Source organism: Lissotriton vulgaris, chromosome 8 (genome assembly GCF_964263255.1).
Source record: "Lissotriton vulgaris chromosome 8, aLisVul1.2, whole genome shotgun sequence".
NCBI lineage: Eukaryota > Metazoa > Chordata > Amphibia > Caudata > Salamandridae > Lissotriton > Lissotriton vulgaris.
The window spans coordinates 229619528-229632154 of NC_141696.1; the positions used below are offsets into that span (position 1 = coordinate 229619528).

Below are 12627 nucleotides of genomic sequence, written 5' to 3' on the forward strand. Positions count from 1 at the left end.
CTCCGTCATGAGCACAGCTCAGCCGATGCTCATGACGAAGCGGCTCCGCCATGACCATGGGAGGGGTTAATGGTTTCCCTAATGTATAGCACAATGGGCTATGTAGATCAATAGATAATAGGCAGTATTTAAGTTCACATGTATAAACTTACATGCACTTTATATTGTATAGGAACTATATTATTCATTATTGTCAATAGATTTTGATTGCTGATCATTTGGAAGGCATCATCTCTTGTGCAACTCATAGAGGTGAAAGTTATTTTCGTACTTATCATTTTTCATGTGTTAACAATTGTGAAACAAAGCAGCCGCTTGTTCAAAAATGTCTTTGTAAAAGACACTTTTGGACTCGCTCATTCTTTCTCACTCAGTTTCACTTATCTATTCTCACTCCCTCATTATCATTGTTTTGCACTCAATCTCACTCATATGCACTTTTACAAATACTTTCTCAATCCTTCGAACTCACTTGCGAGCAGTCTTATTCTCATTTGTTTATTCCTGCTTATTCCCACTCACTATGAAGCATTCTCACCCAGTTACGTTCACTCACTCACATTTATTTCCATTAACACTGCTTCACACTCTAACAGTCCACAGTACACACTCATTCTCACTCACTACCAGCCACTCACTCTCTCTCACTTTAACACACACATGCTCTATCTCACACAAAGGCATTCTCTCTCCCTCATACACACACACACACACACACACACACATTTAAAAGCATTTACTTTACCTCAGCTGTCAGTAAATGTCTTGCTCCAGCTATTTGTGCTACATGTTTTATTACATTAAGAATGATTAAATGACTTAATTTTTAGTGTACTCAAAATGGGCAAGGAGATTGAGCCGCGATACCCATAAGGTAGATTAGCCCTCTGTTCTTGACACTGAACATGCCACTTTTGAGGCCAAGGGGGTCCAAAAGCAGTTGCAGGGGTTGCAAAGAGAACACCAGGGTCACAACTGCAAACCTCTAGTCAATGTTCTTTCCCTCATTTCCCCAAATCTCCGTTCTTCTTTCTGTCCTCTTTGCCTCATGACCCCCCTCTCTCGTTTCCCTCTTGCTTTCTCTATTTCTCTACGTTCTCTGAAACGTCTCTTTATTACTGATGTCTCCCACTCTCTTTGAACGTTTTGCCTCGCTTCTCTCTCACCTATCATTTGTTTCTCTCAGATGGCTCTTTTTCATGTGTCCACCCTCCATGCTGTCTCCTTGCCTCTTAGCTGCGTCTCCCATTGTCCCACCTATCACATTTCTCATCTGTGTTCCCCTCCTGTAGTCTCTTTTTGGCTGGTGCTGTTACTTCTCACTTGTCTGTGTGGTGTGTTATCTTCTCTTCTAGTCTCTCTATTGCCCCTGGCCATCTATTAACTCTTCCTTTCCCCTCCCTCTCACCTGACAATGCGTGTCTTAGTAAGGGATATTTAGATTCCGGTTTTGACGGCCCTCTGAACTAGCAACAATAAATCAGTTATATTGAAATTATTATTTGTGGTTTTGGGGCACCCCTCCATAACAGGTCCCCTAGTTTAGTAATGGTGGTAACATTGTTTCTTTGTAGTGTGCGTTTCACCTCTGAGTTTATTCCTGTCAGCCAAACTTTGCCGCAGAATAAGAAAGTTTAAAAAGGCCTCATGGGAGGAGCATTGTTCAACTTTTGTTCCTGGCTCTGCTTGAACGACCTCTTATACCAGGTGTCCCAATGTCTGTGCCAGGGGGTTGCAAGGGGGAATCCAGGAGTCAAAGCTGCAACCTCTGGGGATCCCTAAATGACGTGTGCATGGTAGCCATGCATAACATGTGTGTTACTTACCGTCCATTTACCCCATAAATTACAATGAGGGCCTTTTCCCCCCATATCCGCCTTGTTTAAGGGCAGGGTCAGGGGCGGCTCTAGGCTCATGGCGGCCCTGGGCAGGGAGCGTAGGTAGGGGGCCCCGGAAGAGGGGGGCGGGGCGGAGCGCGGAGGCCAGTGAAGGGGGTGGGGGGTCAGGGTGTTTGGAAGTGGAACGCCAAATCCCTGCCAGGGGCCACCACGCAAAAATGTATCGATCCTCAGAGGATTATTATATTAAGGATATATATTGGCGTGGTGGCCCCTGGGGTTTGGTGGCCCTGTGCAGGTGCACAGCTTGCACATGCCTAAGGTCGCCCCTGGCAGGGTCGTAACATAGGCCTGTGGCTCCCCCCGCCCCCCTAGTCCTATTGAGGGCCCCAAAGTTATGAATGAGGCCCCCCTCATTCAATGAATATCATTGTATTTGTAATTGCATTTATATAGCGCTAACTATCCCTGACGAAGCGTCGAAGCGCTTCATCACATTGAGCCTTTATTTTACGTTGCGCCACTGTATTGGGAGCATGAATGAGGGACGTAATCTCTTTTCTAAGAGCCTGAATCGAGATATATTGGTACATAGCATTACATTACGGTTTTAACATTAAGGGCAAATGGGTGGTTCATTTTTTTGGAGTTTGAGAGTTGTTTAATAAAGATTCACAGGAAAGCGGCTGAAAGCAGTACCGCTGTCCTTCAGCCAGATGTTTGTTTTCCTTCCACTGTGCTATTTCTGTGCACAAACAGCATGTGAACGCTGCACAGAGTGGGCAGACGCTCCCTGCCTTGCCTCTAGTACGGAGCCATCATCGTGATAAGTCTGTGGGGAATCCACTGAGAGACCGCCAAGGTTTACTTTGCTTTATAGAATGATCTATTATATAACGATCCACTCCCCAGGGTTTCTATGTGCTGTACCGCAAGTGCGCATGAAATCCAAGCAGCGAAAAAACGCATTATATAATGTTAGGAAAGCACAAGGACTTGGCTTTTCTAAGAAAATGTGAATACTTGCTTTAATTAAAGCAAAAATTGAAGAAAAAAAAAGGAAAGATAAAAATGATGCCTGAAAGGTTTTGCTTGGATTGTGTTGCTTTTATAGATCCCCAAAGGTGTTTCACTGAGAAATAAACGTGCCCACCCAGCTTAATTGGGCAGGACAGTGGCAGGGTGCAAGGGCGGTCGCGCGCTCATTAATGTATCCTATTGTACTGTTAATGTCATTGTTCTTCTGTGTGCTGGCATTTTTACCCAGTTCACGCGCGCGGCTCCCTCTGACATAGGCCGCAGGTCGGAAGCGACACTTAAAGGGATTTAAATTAGTGTTGCCAAAGAATCCGAGAGGGCTTGACACACGAAGCAGTGAGTCACAACGTGGGTAATGAGAGCTGTGCTCAACAGCATAATGACAGTGCTAATGTTCTCCGAACTGGCTGCCCTTGTTAGCATGCTTTCATGACCCTTCGCTTGTGCCCACTCTCTGGGTCCCCCACTGCCCCGCACCTGTGACATGTGCGTGTTTTTGTGTGCCCCTGCACGGGTCCTGCCTGACCCCCAGATTTCCCCCCGCAGCGGAATTGCAGGGCAGTTCAACCAGTTGGGCTGAATATTTATCAGCCTGATTGCGTAAATACGCGCCGGCTGCTTCTGTTACCAAGGGGTTGGTGCATTATTTTTAATAAAGTATTGTGATTCGTCCTGCCGCTCCGTGCTGAGGCTTGTTGTCTTTTGTTTCCGCTCCACCAGGTTCTTCTCGCCGGCCGTGATGCACCGAGGGCTGAGGCTCGGGAGTCCCCGCTTGATGGAGTGTCCGGGCGGCAACTGCTGACAGCTTGGATGGTTCCAGCGCGTCCCCGGTTCCCATCACAATGTGCCGCTCGCCGCATCTCAATGCCACAGACGTCTAGCCGAAAGTTGCGCTGGAGAGCACCGGCATCTCGCGAGGTACTGCTTTGTTTGTTTTGGCTTCTTGGCTCTGGGGGAGGGGGGAGGGGGCTGGGGCAGCTGTCATTGGTGGGTTACGGTTGCAGCCACATCTTCACAATGAGCGGCGTCCGCTGACCTTCTTTTCTGCCTTGCAATTGCCCGCGGGGTTTCAGAGAGCTTCTATTACAAGTGTCTGCTTTACAGAGCAGCAGGAGAGAAATACTGCATTTTTAGAGTACGCAGTACCTCTCATATTGCAGAATGGAGAGCAATACAATGATTACCCGTGCCAAATATACTGGAAACACAACCCATTTCATCGTTTTCCCCACAACAAATACATTCATGCCAATTAAAAAAATAAAAATAATAGAGCTGTTTCAGCTGCCACTGGCTCAGCCTAAATGCAATAAGTAGAACACACCGTAATGCCAAACCACAAATGATAAAATAGCTCAGTAGTTTTAAAATACCCTTCGATCCGCTGTCGAGAAACAATTCATTCTTAGCCCACTGCCCATAATGAATGCATTTATCGATTAATTGTCACTGTAAACGATCTGAGAACACTTAAAATTAAATTTCTCTCTTGAGAATTTTCTGCCTAGAATGGACCCAGACACGGAAACAATAATGCGTTTTATTTTTATACAGATATTCTATATTCAAGTATTTTTTTTTCTCGCTTTTACCTTCCGGGGCAGACATCTAGATTAGAAAAGCCATCAGTTGCTGTTACCCGAGAGGCTCTGGATTCCAGGGGCTCTGTTTGGAAACCGATGCCAGGGGGTTTAAATTACTACAATTGTGCACGCTTTGTTAAACCTGGCCTATTAATCATGGGGGCTAACCTGAGCGCAGAGGGCCGAGGCGCGCGTCTTCGTGGCATGGCTCTCTCTCGTAGTTTCTCTTCAGACCTCTTGCCAGCTGGCAGGGGTTGTAAAACGAGCACTGCTGTCCGGACAAGTATCGACAAGCAAACATGGCTTTGTTCTGGGAGGCTGTTTAGGTCTTGCTTGACTGCACCGCTGTCCGGTTACCTTATGTTACCAGCTCTTTCAAATATACAGAGAGTGGGCTTTGGCTGAACCCAGAGGACTATCATTCTCTCACCTCTTGCTATTGGCGGTTATGTATATCATTCCACCTCACGTGGAGCGCTCACCCTGCAATACCTGAGGGACTACTTTACATCTCAAAAGTGCACTGAATTATCGTGCATAAAGTCTTTATGCAATGAGTGTATTGTGTACAGAAATCAATCCCCTTTTAGCTGCAGCAGACCTTTCTTTAAGCTTTTAGATTATGACTCGATATGCTAGCCTGGTCTACACAGGCTTTGACAATGGCTGGCAGCCGCAATGACCACTCTTTTTGCCTGAAGGTGAGATGGTTAATGCACAATATTCCTGTCTCTTTGCTTCCTTAACATGCCCTCACTTGTGTGGCAGAACTTTGTAAGGTGGTCAGTATTGTTTAGTAGATCTACTGCGGAGGGTAACTCTGAGCGTGGGCATTGGTAAAGAATAGTTGTAAAGTTTTAAATCCAGAATAATCTATTGTGGCACTTTGTCATTCAGAATGCCCTGTTACCAGCATCCATCAAGCCACACACATATACCGCAGTGCACATCAGGCCCGGTTCTAGAGGGTGGGCCGGGTGGGCCAGGCCCACCCAAACTTGAGCCTGGCCCACCCAAACATGAGCCTTGGGCCTTGGCCCGAGGCTTGATGTGAGCCATTTTGTGCCCCCATCGGTGTTTGGGCTGGCTCTTCTAATCGGAATTTGAGGCTGCTGCAGCCTCTGTGCAGCCCAGCACAGATCATCGCGGCCCATTGTCACATACAGAATGACAATGGGCCAAAGCCAGCAGGTACAGCATGTGGTGGGAGCTTCCGCCCTGGCCTTAGGGCACAGGTCTTCAAACGGTGGTGCGCGCCTCCCTGGTAGCCCGTAACTGCATTCCCATGGGGGCACAACTGCATCTGCAAGGAAGGAATTGTAAATGAAGATAGCCTGGAAGCGTACGTTTATCTGGTGAGTTCACAGGCTGTCTTCTCTTATATGCAGAAGTTAAACAGCATAAAAAGTTTGCACCTGTAATCCTGAGTGTTTCCTGGGGCACTGTCATTGAGTAGGGAGACGGGGCTCAAGGGTAAACACAACATGCTAATAACTATGTAATTTTTTCATTTTCATATAATTGCATATATAAAAAACGCGCACACACAGTAAATGAAAAAACAAAGCAAATGAAACGGATTTTGGGAAAATATACTCTCTCTTACGTTATAAACCTCCGTTATCTAAAGCAATCACTGCAGATTTCTGTGCGACCAGAGTCGCCCATTTGAAACCTGGTTTTCACAGTGGGAAATAGTAACTAGTGTATTTATAGAGCTCCACGTTCCATGCCTCTGGTAGAAAGCACTCTGGCATCAGATAATGCATATATTAGCTCCTGGGCTGCTTTTATGTGTGTTGCTTAACCAGTTGCATAGGGTCCAGTGTCATGAGAGGCCTATTAAAGCCAGGGTCACTGGAATTATCCAGCAGGGAAGGACCAAATCATGTGGCAGGGTTGACTAAATTATGTGGCATGAAAAGGAAAATAATGTGGCGTTATACAGAACATTTTGTCACACATTTGATTTGTTACTTTGTCATTTTTACATGTGGTAAAAACTATCTGGGCATTGGTTTCACCTCATTAATGCTGGTATAATATCCAAATATAGCAAAAAGCAAAAGAAAGGTGACCAGTCAAGCTTTGCAAAGTGCGTTTCACAGAGAGATGAGAGCACCTTTACTGCAAAAAGGTGGGGGCAGCACGTTGGAGCTCATTATTTCTAAAAGGTAGGAGTTGTGTCCTACTTTGGAACCTAGTTCAGGTCCTCCTGTCAGCTCAACTCAAATCATTTAATAGTCCAGTGCCTACAATAAAAAAATATATATAAAATAAATTAATATGAACTCGTGTTTGTGTAATGTAAATGTTGCTTATTTAAAGTTTCACAATGCCCTTGAGCCGGGTCCTCCCTACATAAAACCAAAAAAGGGATGGATAACCTGTTTCAAGATTGGAGTGATAGCCATGGTCGGTAAGTTGTGAAAGAGGCAGAGGAGGTGGAGGGCTACTTAGGGCCTCAGCTATCAATAGTGCAGAAAGTGCAATTCCATTGGGGCCCAGGAATGCGAGGGGCTCACAAGAACCAAATTATGGAGAGAAGTTTTTTTGTCAATTTCTGTTATTGTTTGATGATTTTCCCTATCATATGTTTCACATTTACTGTGGATTATGATCTACAAAAAAGTATCCATGATTTGATCTCAAAAGCTCTGCCGTTGCGCTCAGCCCTGCCTCTCCTGTTTCCCAATCCTTGGAATAAAGTTTTGCAGGGGTCCCCGACTTCAAAACATTTTGCTTTGGGGGCTCCGTGCAAACAAGTTTGAACACCTCTGTCTTAGGGTATGACAGTGAGGCCTCACCACGGGAGATGCTGCCCCTGCAGGCCAGAGTTTTCACTCCCCTTGGAACAGGAGGTGATGGGGGCAAAAAACAGGGTTCTGCTCCCTCCATCCCTCCTCGCAGTGGATGGCTGGCCCAACTCCAGTTCATGCTGGCCAGTAAAGGCATCCTCACTGCTCTACCAACCTCCCATCTCAAACTCAGAATTGAACCAGAAACTAACCCTGCCTTACCCGTCTCTTTGAGATGTGGCATTTAATGTATAGACTTTGTCAGCAGATGCCCTTGGCAGCGAGTTTCCTGGGCCCTAGTTCCACCACTGTGCAACTTTTAAGTTACCTCAGTCTAATGAGGCCCACCACAGAAACTGTTATGTTTCTTTTTGAGAGACCAAATGTTTGATCATGTACTCCTTTCTTGGAAAAAACATAAAGCCCTTTCAATCAAAACCAGCTAAACTGAAAATGCTTACGCCTGTAGGTTATTTTTTCAGATAGCACACTCATTTACTGCTTCCTGCTGGGGTGTATGGATATAACCAGGGCAACTGTAATTATGCAGCATTGGGCAGGGAGCCTGGCTGCTTGCATCCTGGGCAGGAGCCGAGAAGACATGGGACCCGGTAAGCTAGACTTAAAAAAAAATATATTATTAAATTAAACCCCCGCGTGACCCCCTGCCCCCTCTCCATATCCCCCCCTAGTCATGCCGGCCGCGATTAACTCAGTGGCCCACCCGAATGCACCATTGGCCCACCCAAATATAAATTCCTGGAGCCGGGCCTGGTGCACATGCTTTCTCTCATTTCCACAATAAGGTCCAATTACCATGCACTACCTTGTCTTGATACATTTTCAAAAGTACATCAATTTTACCTAAAATAATATAAAGACAGTAAAATTGCTTTACCCAAATTGAAGAAAATATTGACTGAATAGCTGAAAGACCAGTCAATATATAGCTGGCTTCTCCCCTCGAGGTGTTTAAATATCGTGGTTAGTTTTTTTTGCTCTTTTACTATTGACGTATGTGATCAGAAGTTGAGTTGTTGCTCTCTGTCCAGGGCCCTATGGGCTGGTGTCAAATTTAGTAAAGTTCTGTTATTGTTGAAACTCATTGGTACATTGTTTGGAAGTCACAGCAAAGAGGCCAAGCTTTGAATGAGTGAACAGCCTTTATGGCATTGGTCATGTCCATCCATCTGTGTTACTAAATGCACTAGGCACACATGGTCACATGAACTGTTCCTGCTGCAAATACAAAAACACTTTCCACAAAACTTAGCCTGGTCACGTTCTCAAAATAGTTTGCCACCTTTTAGAAGACAGACTGAATTGCTCCGGTAATCTAGTTGATAAAGTCACCTCAAAACTGTCCTCACCAAAGTGCTTCTGAAGGCGCAGGATACCCTTCCCTACGTTCATGTGACTGGGGTTGCCTCTCGAAACTGGACACCCCATCTGTCCTGTTGCACTGTTGTTCTTTACAGCAACATTGCACTCACATAGCCATTACCAGTAATGAAGATCTTGTTTGCAGATGTTTTTTGCAAGTGTTGGAGCAGGCTTCGCAAGTGTTGGAGCAGGCTTCGCTGGTGAAAACCAATGGCATTAATCTACTTCAGACTGTGTCCGCTTGTTATGTTATTTAAACATTTTTTTATTTCAAATTGTTTTTGATTTTCAGAAAGAATGATACAAGAGGAACTCACAGTAAAAGTCACATAAATAACAATAATACTGAGATATGATGAAACCAAGGAAAATTACAAGAGAGGAAAAAAAATAGACAACAAGTTATCCAAGTGCATTGCAATAGGAAATGCAGTTATGTTGGAGAGGTAAAAGTGGACTATGAATGTCACATTCTACATATGATCTATACATTACTGGCATGTATCAGAGGGCTAAGAATAACACATATTACATACGATCCAAGATATGTTGCAGACGTACCAAGAAGACATAGTAGAATCATGATAATACGTTATGGGCGGGTTGGAGAACAGTCTATAAGGTGCGAACTTTAGCAATGGGGGAGCAGGTGGGGAAGACTCCTCTAAGAGTGTTGAGACCAAGGATACTGTGTTTATGTGATGGAGTGCAGTGTGATGGGTTTCACAGGGGGTCAAAGGTAAAGGAAAAGGCATCAAGGGACCTCCAAAGTTTCCTATGTGGAGTGCGCCAGGGAGAGGAATGTAGGGAGATGTTGTATGCTCCTCTGAGGAAGGACAACCATTCCTGCCACATTCTGAAGGAGACTTCTTTGGAGCTCTTCCACTTACTGAGCACTATTTTGCCGGCCATTGTAAGCATAAGGTCTAGTAAAAAGCGGTGATTCACATCTTAAAGCATTTGGTCCAGAAAGTCCAGCAGGATATAGGAAAATTCCCTTGGGGGATTGATGTCAAATGTTTTGTTTATTCACCCATATATTTTGTCCCAATGAGTTTGTTGGATGGGGCAGTGGAAGAGCATATGAGGAAGGTTGCCAACATGTGAGTTGCAGTTCCAGCATGTAGGGCTCTAGCTGAGTTTAAGCTTAAAAATCCTTTCAGGGGTCCAGTATGTCCTGTTTATTAGCATAAGCTTTGTTTGGGATAATACTGGGGAGATTTTATTTGAGAAGGTAGTTATATGTATCTTGTCCCAGTCAAAGGGGATGTCTCTGGTGTTAGTTTTCTGCTTCCTATTTTGTCTCACTCTTTAGGTGTGATTTACGAGGTTTGGGAGATAAAAGCTTGTAGATTTTGAAGACCGCGTGTCCCGTCCTTAGCAGCTGTAGCATCCTTGTGAGGAGCGATGGATCGGATGGCTTTATGGAGCACAGCGTGAGTTGTGACTCTAGTTTTAGAAACTTATAAAAATCTAGGGAATCTAGATTAAACTGTGTTCGAAGCTCGGAGAAAGGCGAAGGGAGTTTCCCTGAAAAAAGGTCTTTGACTAGATTTATGTTGTTTTCTGTCCATTTTTCTGAGAAGAACCTCTTTCCGTCTATCCTCAGGAAAAGATTATTCCTCAGAGAGGTTAAGTTGGATTTGTTAAATTTAACCGCTGTTGGTTGATCCAGGAGTAGCAGGGCTGGTTTGGTGTTCTGAAAGATATATTTAGAGTGTGGGATGGAAGAGATATCCATGGTTAGGAGAGCAGATAACGGGATTTTGTTAATGTTCTGTTATTTTATAAGTAATGAGTAGGTCAGCCTTCTGAAAGGGCTGAGTAAGCCTTATTACCAGCTTTTGAAGTTTTGTTCAAGAGATGGTTTGGGGTCTTCTGCATGACTTTAAACTTTGCATGTTGTGTGTAGTTACTGCAGGAGGTACTCTGGAGGCAAGGGGATGTGGATTGAACCTTCCACCAATCCAAAATTTGAGATCAGTGAGCCAGTGGTTCACTTACCATATAACTAGGGTCCCTGGTTTTATGCTATTTATATTTTTAACATTTCCATTTGCATTTATTCATATATTTTTTTACCATTCCATTGGTATTTACCCATATTTATTTTGTGTTTTGAGAAGAAATGGAGTTGTAAAATGGTATATTTCCACATTTATTGAGCTGATAAACATGCACTCCTACTTTGATACCAGTCTCCTTTTAGCAAATAAACCAGCCAAATATAACAAAGCCATACAACCACAGATAAATATTAGCATTATATACAAATATATGTTAACATATGCCTCCATTTAAGGAAACCCAATCCTGTTTTTTAACTCCCCGTGCTGTTAACTGCTCAGCTGTTGGACTAGAATTTATGACGGACACCATGGAGAGGAAAGCAAAAGAAGCACAATTTTGTGTATTTTTCCTCTTTTAAAATTAAATATAGACAATAACCAGTTTGTTTTCTTTCTGTCTATCTGTAAAAATCATTAAAAACGGAAAACCTGTTTGTGCCAAAGTGTGTGGTCATAGAGTCTATTTTTTGTGGGTGTTCTGAGGTGGCCAATCAAGTCACCAAGCATCTGGTTTGTGCCAGAATCCTTGGGTCAATCTTATGCTTGTTCAGAGAACGTACATATGTGGAAGAAACCCGGCTTGCAGTAGGCCACAGTATTTTTATGTGTGACTCAGAACAGGCTGGATTTGGGAGAAAATTGAAGCCTTGCCTAAAAAGGAGAGTGAAGATATTATATGTGGTAGAGTCATCTTAGTGTGACCCATGGTTCTTTCTTTCATTGCTGTCTGCAGTTGAATCTTGGAAGGCCTTGCGCAATTGGCACTAGCAACCATCAAAGCCATTCCTTGCTTGACAGCACATCCGGTCACAGAAGTTGACAGGTTTGAGCATGCCCTGCTTCTCCTTAACCTTCACTGGCTTTCCTTGAAAGCTATGATCACATTTAAAAGTTCCATGTCTTTGCTTAAGGCTATTAACATGGAATAGTCTTCATCTCATAAACAATATCTCAAACCTAGTTTACACCCCCAACATAACGCCGTCTACCAACAGGATAAATGCATTGACTTCAGAAGAGGGAGAGATTAGGCGATGGCAATACTCACCCATGCAAACTGTGCAAAAAGACAAACAAAACCTCTAGAATTTAGCACTAAACTAGAAAGAAGGAAATCTGGTCTCTTGCTCTTCCTTCCTAAGCCCCAAAACTCAAAAATAAGTCTGTTTGTTACGACTTGAGATACTGGAATCGCATGACTGAGAAAATCAATCTAATTCCCAAAACTTAATGTCGTTCTTTAAAATATAACCTTCGGACACCTATTTCTAGTGTTGATATTTTACTCCTACTTTGAACCTGTGATACATTTTTTGAGTGTTGTATACTCTGTTGTTTTCTATGATTTGTTGCTATTGATAACACCACATTATACAGGAGATAAGGTTTGTGCTTTTTAGATGCTTATATAAATAAAATATGTATGTGCTTCAACTATTTTCCTGCATCACCTGACATTTAACATATTAGACATAATATAGCAGTTATCTACATTTCAGTTCTATCATTAATCATATTCTACCTCCAACGGTGCCCATGTTGGTTTGTGGCTTTTGTAGGTAAAGGGAAAAAAAAGGATGTCGTTCTTGTTCATGCCTTGCTGTTATTGGGAATGTGTGTGCTGGAACAGTTGGTGCATGCTGTTCTGTTCTAGTCTTAAATAACCCTGGTTGTAATGTGTCCATGGAAACAGAAGCACAATGGGCAATGGTTGGTTTTCAAGCATTATGAAAAATGAGGACGAATTCCTTCCTTGTGCCTGAAGGTTATTTGTTTGCTTTCAAAAAATTAAATCTAGTTAGCTTCAAAACATGTCATTTTCTACATAAATTGGAAATGTACTTCATTTTTTTTCAGTCCAACTTTTGTTTGACAAGAATTGAGAGCAATTTAGCTGCTTCTCGTGCTTGCTCGGCTT

The 12627-nt window shown here is 43.5% G+C and overlaps 1 protein-coding gene across 1 annotated transcript in view; it reads left to right on the forward strand.

The window, feature by feature from the left end:
• The window catches only part of TIAM1 (TIAM Rac1 associated GEF 1), a 499324-nt gene that overhangs the window by 131890 nt on the left and 354807 nt on the right, over window positions 1-12627 (forward strand). Inside the window, exon 2 of the mRNA XM_086934005.1 lies at window positions 3597-3794. The gene's annotated coding sequence lies outside the window, so the exon portion shown is untranslated. The remainder of the gene's footprint in view (window positions 1-3596; window positions 3795-12627) is intronic.